Raw genomic sequence first — 12,113 nt, forward strand, 5'->3', positions numbered from 1 at the left:
AGCTCTGCAATCTCCCTCTTTCTCCCCTCTTAAATGGCAGTTACATTTACTAACTCCCAGTAGGCAGGGATGTTTCCAGAATCTGTATAATTCAGAGAGATAATCACCAATGGATCCATTATCTCTCCTGCTATTCACTGAACAATCCAAACAATCTAGGATGAAGCACATCTGGTCCAGAATATTTGCTATCTCGCAATCCAGCTATTTTTTTCAATGACTACTTCTATAACAATGTTCATTTCTTTTAGTTCTTTAATTACTCAAGCTGCTTGGTTTCTCTGTACTTCTGGAAGATTTTCTGTATCTTTTTCTGTGAAGACAAGTGCAATTTTCCTGTTCTCCACAACAAATCTGCCAGTCCCACACAACTTCCTCATGACTACCTTCCCAAAGGTAGTCATTTATCCTTGCTAACCTTTTACTTTACTATCAATAGAAGCTGTTAGAGTTTCCTTCTATGATCCTTGCTAGTTTGCATACATGTTGTCTTTTCCTTTACTTATCAATCTCTTGGAGCTTCTTGACTCGGGCCTAAATTAATCTTGAGACTTAACCACTATTTCTGCCATTTCTATAAGCCTTTTCTACTGATCCACAGCAATCTTTAACTTCTTTCGTACCCACCATTGTCAGGTGGCTGTATCTTAGGGAAATGTATATCTGTTGTAGACTTCATAGTATTTCTTTAAATACAGTTGCACATTTTCTGTTGAATACTTTAATGTATTTTACCAATTCACCATAGCCAATATGGCCCTCATACTCTCATAGGAATAAGGGGAGGCCATTTAATCCATTGAGTCTGTTCTGCCAAGCAATACAATCATAATTGATCAGGAACATTTATCCATCTGATCCCCGTTGCCTTTTATACCACTGATAATCAGAAAGTTTATCAGTCAAAGAGTCACAGAGTCATACAGTACAGAAACAAATCATTTGGTCCAACCAGTCCATTCTGACGATAATCCCAAACTAAACTAGTCCCACCTGTCTGTGCCTGGCCCATATCCCTCCAAATATTTCCTACTCACATACTTTCTAAATGTCTTTTGAACATTGTGACTGTACCTGCATTGACCACTTTCTCTGGAAGGTCATTTCATACACAAACCACTCTCCGTAAAATAAATTGCCCCTCATGCCTTTTTTAAATCTTTCTTCTCTCATCTTAAAAATGTGCCCCTTAGTCTTGAAATTCCCCACTTCTGAAAAAGACACCTATCATTCACCTAATCCATATCCCTCACTATTTTATAAACCTCTACAAGGTCACCTCTTAATGTCCTATGTTACAGTGAGAAAATTCCCAGCCTATCCAGCTTCTCCTTATAACCCAAATCCTCCATTCCTGGTAACATCCTGGTAAATCTCGTCTGAACCCTTTGCACCTGAATAGTCTCCTTGATATACCAGGGAGACCAGAACTGAACAAAGTACTCAAAAAGAAGCCTCACCAACGTCCTGTACAAACTTCATTATAATGTCTCAACTTCAACACTCAAAGGTCTGAGCATTGAAGGCAATCCTTATTTATCTCAAACTTCCACAAAGGATAAGCATCCCGGCCCTCTGTTGATGATTGCAAATGTTTACAACCTTTGTAAAAACACTTCTCGTCATCTCAGAAATAAGTGACACCCCCCTTATTTTAAAAGTGTGCTACGGTCATCTGGTTTTAGACTCCCAATGCAGGGGAAACATCTTGCTTGTACAGACCCTGCCTATCCTTTTAAGTATTTTGTCAATTTTATTGACGTCACCTCCTATTCATTGAAATTCTAGAGAATGCAGGCCCAGTTTGCCCAATCTCTTTTCATTGGGCAGACCTGCTATCCCAGAAAGACGTCTATCTTAAAGGCAATAATAATATCTTTCCTGAGATAAGGAGACTAACATTTCACAAAGTACTTCAGGTGTGATCTGATCAGGCTCCAGAACACTTGAAGCAAAACCTCACTTTCCCCTACTTAAGTCCTTTTGCATTAAACACAAGAATTCCATGAGCCTTCTTGATAGTTAGTTGCATCTGCAAGTTAGCCTTCTGTGACTTATTGACAGATCCCTTTGTACATCTACACTTTCCAACCTGTCACAGTGTAAAAAGAAATTCTGCACATCTGTTCCTCACAGCTTCCTTTGCTCACATTGAAGATCCTAGCTTCAGAAAGAAATATACCCCATTCAAATTTCATGGAAAATTCAGTCACATTATGGTCATTATTTCTCAAAGACTCCTTTAAAGCAAGATTATTGATTAGTTTTATCTCATTACATAACACCAAATCCACAATAGACCAATTCCTAGTTGGCTCAACATATACTGTTCTAGAAACATACACTCCAGGAATTAATTCCCCACAACATCAACTCTAACTTGGTTAATCTAATCTAAATACAAATTGAAGATTGTTTGAAGTATCACCAGTGAATGGTGATATATATCTACAAGTTTTTTTCTTCACGTTTGAAGAGTGGAAATAGTTTCTATAGTGCTCAAAATTGTATTTGATCTCTGTCTGATTATGTTAGTCTATTGACTGATGTATGTTCACTGTGCCGAATTGATGAATCTTGGGTGATGGCTCCAAGAGTGAAAGTAAACAGAAGGTCGGTGAAGACTCAAGATGCCTGAGCTATAGATATTTACATAGAAACCCCTGTGATTGTCACGATGATTTGAATCTTTAGAAATAAGTTGTTGTGGTGTTTGAATGATTGACATCACTGTGATGCTCTGAGGTAGATCCGAAATGCCAAAAGTTCACTTTCACAACTGTCATCTCTGCTGACATGAAGAATACTTTGGAGAAAGCAATAGTCCAAAACATTGTCAATACCCATAAAATGCCAGGTAGAACATCTGTTCTGTTCTGAGTCTCTGCCTGCAGATAAGACATTTTCAGAATTTTCTACATGGGATTGGGAGTTGTTTTGACAGTGATCAGTCATACATCTTGAGTTTGTGCCCAGCACCATTTCAGAGCAGTTACAAATTTATTTTTCTCATATTCTCATGTGACAGTGATAGCCATCCTGATTTGTATTTGGAGGTGATGAGAAATTGTGCATGGTCCAAATTTCTGAATGAAGTTGAAAAAGTTAGAGGTATGGAAGTCCTTTTCAACTTAGATGCAGGATCTCATTAACAGCTTTTGGATCTTTTTCCTATTTGGCAGCAGACTAAGTCAACAGTCCCTGAGCAGCAGCAGGCTGGGATGGTGAATGAAGAGCACTCAGTTCAAGGAGACGTTGCAGCCATGGCCGTTTCAGAATGCATGGGGTGCCCAGGAGGTCCAGAGGTTTCCGGTCCTGACTGCATTTCCTGGCCAAGAAGGTGCAACGCCAATGGAAGCTCCTGTTGTCACAGGACACTGTGTTGGAACTGTGCTGCATAGTGGAGCTGGACGTGAGAGCAGCAGGAGTGGGAAGCCATTCTTTCCTAGTGGCTTTAAAGGTCACCATGGGACTGGATTTTATGCTATTCACTCCTTCCAAGGACCAATGGGTGAACCGTACAGGATCTCTCAGTCATGCACCCACAAATATATCAGGACAGCATCCAATGCCGTCTGGGTAAGGTCACACTGGTTCATTTTGTTCCCAATGGTAGGTTCAGTGCTTCAGACTGGATGGTCAGACTCAGGCACACAACTGACATCCCCTGGACGCAGGGTGCCATGGATTGTGCACACATGGCACTAAGATGGCTGTATAACAACAGCAAAATTCATCCACAAACATTTTGGATAATACTGACTTTCTCTGTGTCACTGGATTCCTATTGCTAGGCAGCTGCCATTCTTTTCAGTCCTTTTTTAATGCACTGAAAACCTCATCAAACCTTCAAACTTCTTCTCATCAAGCCCACAAGCTCACAAACGAAAGTCCAAAAATGACTAATTATATATTCTCCTTCTTAAAATACAACTATACCAAACGTATATATAACTTAATGTTATGTATTGTTCTTAATTGTGGATTTATGTTAATTTGTCTATTTATCAGACCATTTTGAATCTTGTGGTGCAGTTCTTGTCATCCTTTGGATGTAACATTGGCACCAATTTTCTGGAGTAGAGCATTTCATGATCCACAAGACATTTTTCTTGTGCCTATCCACTTTCATTTCACTGGAAGTGTGAGATGTTAATAGCACAGCAAAGATAGACTACTCAGACCAACAGTACAGTTCCTCAAGCAATGAGATTTATTGGTTTAAAAATAAACAGAAGAACCAAAAAGGGATGTTTTGACAGGCAAATTTATATCTTCATTCAGATACAGAAAGAGAATAATGTGTGAGAATGAAGAAAAGTATGAATTATGAGAATATCAGGGCTAAATATTACATTTTTTAGCTAAGTTAAGTTGCATTGAATTTTTGGTGGGCTTTATATTGTGAGACAGAGTATGTTTTCTTCCTTGCTTTACCACACTCATCACATTAATTACCTACCCCATATGTTTGGAATCTCTCGTGCTTAATTTCCACCCCATCTTACCACGTGCCATTTCCCACAACAACTCGCCACTCAGTAAGGACATTGTAGAGATAAAAGTGGTAGTTGAATCTTTTTCTGATGTGTTATGATGTCTTTCTAACCTTTCATTTTGACTAGTGCAATATTATTTCTGGGTTTCTTTTTTGTTTAATAAACATTTCATTCTATGTCAAAAGTACAATGACAGCCTCTTGAGAATGTTTTCTGTAACTGGCCTCTACTGTTAAAAACAAAAGATAGGATTTAACAAGCTAGATTTCACCCTTGCCTTCATCAAGTACTTAATCAAAGTTTCTTTTCAAAGTCACTATTGAGTTTGCTACCATTACCCTTTCAGGTGATGTATTCCGGATTATAAAAATGCACAGTTCTAATAAGAAATTCCCTAAACCTCCCTCTGGTTTTTGCCAATTACATTTAGTCTGCATTATCAGGCTTCTGACTCCCTTGCCTGTGGAAATAATTTTCCCATATGTTTTCAATCACACTCCCATAGTTTTGAATACGTCTTTGGAAACTTCTCCTTAAAATTTATATCCTAGGGAGAAAAATCTGTTATTTCCTAGATTCTCATTCCTGTAATTAAAAAAAATCACAAATAATTTATTTACCTGCTTTCCACGTGTTCAGCTGTATTTTCCACCATAGTATGGTAACACAAACTAATCCGTTATTTTTTCATGTTAGTGCACTGTCTACTTCTCAGGCATTTCCATAATCGCAGTCCTCATTTATTACATGTGCACAAATATAAAAATAGAATTTTGATCAAATGGAATGTTTCTATAAATTATCCAATTAGCCTGCACAATACTACACTTGAAAGCTAAATAATTCTCAAAGCAATCATGAGATGAAAAAAATATATAATTTCTAATTACAGACATTGTTCACTTTTCTGAGAATATTAATGATTAACTTGGTCATGTTTTGAAAGAGAAATGGTGAAAGGAAATGCAATCTGTTATTTAACTTCAGTCTTATCATCAAACATCAGCGTGACTCAATATGATAATCAGTAGAAAGCCTTCAAAATATTGACACACAGACGGGGAGAAGAGGAGAGAGAGTGATAGGATGGGTAGAGGGACAAAATAAAACCACAAAAAAATCAATGAGTGGCAGTGTGAACCAATGTGAAAAAATATGGGGTGAGGAATGGATCTAGAGAGCAAGGGATGATGGGAGAGGAGGCAAGTAGAGGAAGGGAGAGGAAATGAAAGAAAGGGAGGATGAAGGTGGGGAGGGAAAGAAGCAGGAGTCAAGGAAAAAGGACAAACAGAGAGAGAGGGAAGACAAATGTTAGAACAGTAGATGTTTGGTAAGAACATTACAGTCTACTATTAACGTGAAGTCAAATCAATTGTTAAGAATTTAAGCAATTTAGGTGAGTTATGAAATATTCTATGGTAGTAATTTAAAGCAAAAGTCACCAAATCATCAATTCCAAACACTGAACACAGTCGATTATCACGTGTTACATTAGTTTTGTGTTAGATTTGATAGAGCTTTGTTCTAACAACTAGGGATTGCGAAGGAGGTTGAAATACATATTTGGTCAATTTGACATAGTCAGGTGATGAAATTGCCCAGTTGTCTGGGAGTGACAGTGAGGAGAGCGGTGGTGGCGGGGGTTTGGGGAGGGGTGTTGGGGTGTGGAGGGGCTTGGGGGGGTGGGTTGGGTAACCCAGATGTAAATGCAATGAGTCTGTCATTGGCCAGTCCCACCATTATGATTTTAAATCTAGACTTTCCATCTAATCAATGTCTGCAAGCACACATGCGTAATTTTACAACATGTATTTAAAGGAGTAGGGGTCTCAACTTCTGCTCCACCACCAAAATGGACCCGTTGGTTCTGGCAGCAGACACGGAGGGGTTCATCAGACGAATGAGACTCCAGGAATTCTTTCAAGGTGCCAGCAGTGATCCCAAAGAGCCCACTGATGAACTGGAACAGTCATCACAGGGATCTGTAGAGGAGTGACCAAAGAAGGAGTCAACTTGGACACCACTGGAGGGCCGCTACCCTTGGCTTGACATGTATGCTCAAACCCTCAGGAAATATATAAATGCCTGATTCATCAGCCGTACCCACAAAGTAGATCAAATATCACCCGTTCACAGCGCAATGCCATCCAGGCTCTCAAAACCAATCACAACATTGTCATCAAACCATCAGATAAAAAAGGAGACATTATCATTCAGAATAGAACAGATGACTGCAAGGAAGTGTACCGACAACTGAACAATCAGGAACACTACAGGCAACTACCGGCTGATCCGACCAAAGAACACACCCTAGAATTAAACACATTGATCAGAACTTTGGATCCAGTCCTTCAGAGTTCCCTACGCGCCCTCATCCCACGTACTTCTCGTGTAGGCTACTTCTACTGCCTTCCAAAGGTACACAAAGCCAATAAACCAGGACATCCCATCGTATCAGGCAATGGGACCTTATGTGAGAATCTCTCCGGCCAAATGGAAGGCATCTTGAAGCCTATTGTACAGGGAATCCCCAGCTTCTGTTGCGACACTACAGATTTCTTACAGAACCTCAGCACCCACGGACCAGTCAAACAGGGAACATTCCTCGTCACAATGGACGTCGCCACACTCTACGCCAGCAACCCCCACAATGATGGCATCGCGGCAACAGCCTCAGTACTCAACACCAACAACTACCAATCTCCAAACACCATCCTACAACTCATCCACTTTATCCTTGATCACAACGTCTTCACCTTTGACAACCAGTTCTTCATCCAGACACATGGAACAGCCACGGGAACTAAATTTGCACCCCAATATGCCAACATTTTTATGCACAAGTTCGAACAAGACTTCTTCTCTATGCAGGATCTCCAACCAATATTATACACCAGGTACATTGACGACATTTTCTTCCTCTAGACCCATGACGAGGAGTCACTGAGAAAACCATACAGTGACATCAACAAATTTCATCCCACCATCAAACTCACCATGGACTACTCTCGACTATCTGTCTCATTCTTGGACACATGTGTCTCCATCAAGGATGGGCACCTCAGCACCACACTCTACCGCAAACCAATAGACAGCCTCACAATGCTACACTTCTCCAGTTTCTACCCAAAACATATTAAAACAGCCATCCCCTATGGACAAGCCCTACGCATAAACCGGATCTGGTCAGATGAGGAGGAATGTGATGGACACTTGGAAGTACTCAGGGATGCCCTCACAAGAATGGGGTATGATGCCCAACTCATCGATCGCCAGTTCCAACGTGCCACAGCAAGGAACCATAATGACCTCAGGAAACAGACACGTGCTACAACCAGTAGGGTACCCTTTGTTGTTCAGTATTTCCTAGGAGCTGAAAAAATTACGCCATGTTCTTCGTGACCTGCAACACATTATCAATGAGGATGAGCACCTCCCCAAGACCTTCCCCACACCTCCACTACTTGCCTTTAAACAACCGCCAAACCTCAAACAGATCATTGTTCGTAGCAAGCTGCCCGGCTCTCAGGATAACACCATACAACCTTGTCATGGTAGGCGCTGCAAGACGTGTCAGATTGTGGACATAGATACTATTACGCGTGGGAACACCTCCCACCTTGTACATGGCAGGTACTCGTGTGACTCAGCCAACGTTGTCTGTCTTATACGTTGCAGGCAAGGATGCCCGGAGGCATGGTACATTGGGGAAACCGAGCAAAGGCTACGACAACAGATGAATGGGCACCGCACAACAATCAACAGACAGGAGGGTTCCCTCCCAGTTGGGGAACACTTCAGTGGTCCAGGACATTCAGCCTCGGACCTTCGGGTGACCATCCTCCAAGGTGGACTTCGGGACAGGCAGCAGAGAAAAGTGGCCAAGCAGAGGCTGATAACTAAGTTCGGTACTCATAGGGAGGGCCTAAACCGGGACCTTGGGTTCATGTCACATTACAGGTGACCACCATTGCACTATACACACACACACAGACACTCTCACACACACACACAGATACTCCTATATGTACATACACATGGACACACTTATACACTGACGTGCACACAGACACCCACACACACTCTTACAGACACACACACTCCCACACTGACACATGCACCCCCTCACAGACTTAAGACACTCTACGCTCACTACACACATACACACATACACTTTCTCACACTCACAACCCCCAACCCAGACAGACAGACAGACAGACACACACACACACACACACACACACACACACAGACAAAGACCCACATGCACACATATATTTTGTGGGGTGAATTTGTACTTGCAGAGTTACATTGTACTTTGGTCAAAAACTGCATGCATTCATGTAGAACTCTGAGCTCAAAAACTGCATGAATTCATGTGAAACTACATTATCTCACTTTTTACATTAGAATCAATCTAAACTTCATGGTATAAACAGAGAACACAGGGGGCTAACACCTTCAACATATTGTCTAGCTATCACCATTGTTAACAGCTAACCCGAGAATGCAACTTGTTAAAAAAGGTTTTGTGATTTACACATGAAAGAAGTGAAACTATCACTGTATTCTAACAGATGAAAGGCTTAACAGACAATCAATTTTTCAATTTATACTTTCAGTTACATCACACTGTAAATTTTTGCTATAAATTCTGTGTGTTAGGATTGAGCCCTCCACTACCACCTGATGAAGGAGCGTCGCTCCGAAAGCTAGTGTGCTTCCAATTAAACCTGTTGGACTATAACCTGGTGTTGTGTGATTTTTAACTTTGTATTTAAAGGAGTAATCCTAAACCCAAAGATGTGAACGAGTTTGCAGTTGTCTAAGAAGATCACTTATTATTGTGTCAAGATGGGGAAAGGCTGCACTGTGCTTCAGCAACACCTCCCTAGATGTGCTTCAGGGGACAGTAAGGGTGCAGACAGAGGTATTCCTCCCCAGTGAAGGATTGAGGCAGCTAGCAGCTAAGACAAAGAAGATGTGTTTGGAGATTTCCCAGGAGGATAGCTGCAGGACAGCTGCCATTCGCCTAAATTTAATGCAGACAGTGGTTCAATTATGTCAGAAAGACAGGAAAAGTGAGATCAATGGGACACCCTCTATCCTGATGTCTATCTTACTTTGCCTTCTTAAGTACATCATTCCTCACAACCAGTTAAACATGCAGTTTCAGGCACAGCTCTCTATATGTGGATTTTCTCATATCCCCATCTGACCCTTTACAATGTACTCATTCATTTTTCAGGTAATATTGAGCCTCTCTCGATGAATCACTCACACCTAGAGGATTAATAGAATTTGGGAAGTACATCTCACGACTCTTATTTCTAGTTCTCTTCATTCCCTCCTTACAGGATGAGGAAGTGGTGAATACTTAGGGAAGGCAAAGATCCAGGCATGGCCTTCATTTGCAGAGAATTAGGTACTGGAGATCAGCAGAGCCTCAATGTTTCTGGCCATTGGAGATGGGAATTGTGGGGTATCCTTGGTGACAGAATGAAATAAGAGACCCACATACAGTCAGCCATGTTCACTTGATATCATTTGTTACTGATATATGACCATGCCCATAATAACTTGAAATATTTTTACCTCCACAGTACACATTCATGTCCTTTGTCTCTCACAGGGGTTTTCTGCTATTCTACAATAGGTGATCCAAGTCAATCAAAATAAAGACATCCCTCAGATGAGTTTACTATATGTAAGGATGACTCATCACAGGATCATGTGAGTCCCATCAGATGGTGGCATCGAGGACAGTAGTGAATAGTCACTGCTGGAAAACATTAGATGCTCTCTCCTCAGACAGATGGCATTCTTGTATATGCTACAATGACAATTACTACCAGTCTATGGTTGGGGTAGTTTGGTGCCATCATCCTCTTTCCAAGACTGTTTGTAAGTGCCTTTTTTTTTTGAGTGGTAGAGAAAAAACACTAGTGAATCCAATGAGAAGTGGCTCTTGTCTTAGATAAAGTTGTAGCTTATTGTGTGTAATGGTAACAATAGAATTTGCGTATATTTCTCAATATTATTTATTGTGAGTTTGGGTTTCTGGACATTGCGATAGTATCTGGTGGATTTGTCTGAAGTTAATAAATAAGTTTCTGTTGACATGGTGATTTCTTTCAAAAACAGATTTCAGGTTTTGTGCACCACAGACGGACATTTATTTATTTTCGATTATTTTGTGATCCATTAAGGTAAATAGCAGGGTATCAAAGTTTGTTAGCTACTGCTTAAACTTGTTTGTTTTTAAGGATAAGGAAGACACCCCTAGCTTAGAGAAAGAGTCTTTGGGTTTTAGTTTTTGAATTGAGTGAGACAGTTCCCTGAATAGGATTACTGTGTTGACCTGCGCTGCTCAGAATGGAAGGATATATAATGAACTAGGTTACTTTAGAGTAGCAGTTTATTGCTGGTCCCCAACAAGAGATATTGGCATTAGATCATAAGACCATAAGACCATAATATGTAGGGACAGAATTAGACCATTTGGCCTATTGCATCTACTCTGTTATTTGATCATGGCTGATTTGTTTTTCAAGCCCATTCTCCTGCTTTCTCTCTGTAATCCTTAATTCCCTTGCCAATCAAGAATCTATCTACTTCTGTTTTAAACACACTCAATGACTTGGCCTCCACAGATTAGATACCCTCTGGCTGAAGAAATGTCTTCTCATCTCAATTCTCTCTGGTCACTGTGAGGCTGTGCCCTGGCGTCCTAGTCTGTTCGACTAATGGAAACATCTTCTCTATATTCACTCTATCCAGGCCTCTCAGCGTTCTGTAAGTTTCAATGAAATAACCCCCCCATCCTTCTAAACTCCACTGAGTAGAGATCCAATGTCCTCAACCACTCCTCCTATGACAAGTCCTTTGTTACCAGGATCATTCCTGTAAACCTTCTCTGAACCCCACCAATGCTAGCATATTTTCCTTCAATAAGAGACCCAAAACTGCTCACAGTATTCCAAATGAAGTCTGACCAGAGACACAGCTTCAGCAGCACAACTCTGCTCTTATATTCTAGTTCCCTCGAAATGAATGCTAACGTTGCATTTGCCTTCCTAACTGCCAACTGAAACTGTATGTTAATCTGAAATGAATCTTGACTGTTGTCCCCAACCTGAATATTGTCCAGGACTCGCTGCATTTGGATATAGATTGCTTCAGTTATTGCCATTCTTGCAAAGTCAGAGCCCACAGGCAGAGCAAATGGAGGAAATACACCCCATTGATTTTTTAAAAAGTGTACGTGTTTTGGGATGGTGGGGTGGATAAAATTTTTAAATCAAAATCTGAAAAACAAGTGTTGAACATGTAAAAAAAAGTGAATCTGGGGAATTAGGAATGGAAGATAATGAAATGGCAAATGAATTGAACAAACATTTTGAGCTAGTCTTCACTAGAGGGGATACATGTAACATAAATCAGGAACTGAAATGGAGAGAGGAAACCAAGAAAAGTACAATTAGCACTGAAGTAGTACCGAGTAAATTGTTGGAACTGCAAGTTGACAAGTTTCCATGTCCAAGATGGATTTCATCCTCGGGTCTTCAAAGAAGTAGCTAGTGAGATAGATGAGGAAGAGGTTTTAATTTTCCA

General features: G+C 40.7%; 1 protein-coding gene across 2 annotated transcripts in view; it reads right to left on the minus strand.

The window, feature by feature from the left end:
- Positions 1-5,332, minus strand: part of LOC140480456 (ATP-dependent translocase ABCB1-like) — a 104,425-nt gene extending 99,093 nt beyond the window's left edge. For both annotated transcript variants that reach the window (XM_072575331.1, XM_072575330.1), the window contains exon 1: positions 5,120-5,332. The gene's annotated coding sequence lies outside the window, so the exon portion shown is untranslated. The remainder of the gene's footprint in view (positions 1-5,119) is intronic.
- Between the last annotated feature and the right edge of the window lie 6,781 nt (positions 5,333-12,113).

The sequence above is a fragment of the Chiloscyllium punctatum genome, chromosome 8 (genome assembly GCF_047496795.1).
Source record: "Chiloscyllium punctatum isolate Juve2018m chromosome 8, sChiPun1.3, whole genome shotgun sequence".
Lineage (NCBI taxonomy): Eukaryota > Metazoa > Chordata > Chondrichthyes > Orectolobiformes > Hemiscylliidae > Chiloscyllium > Chiloscyllium punctatum.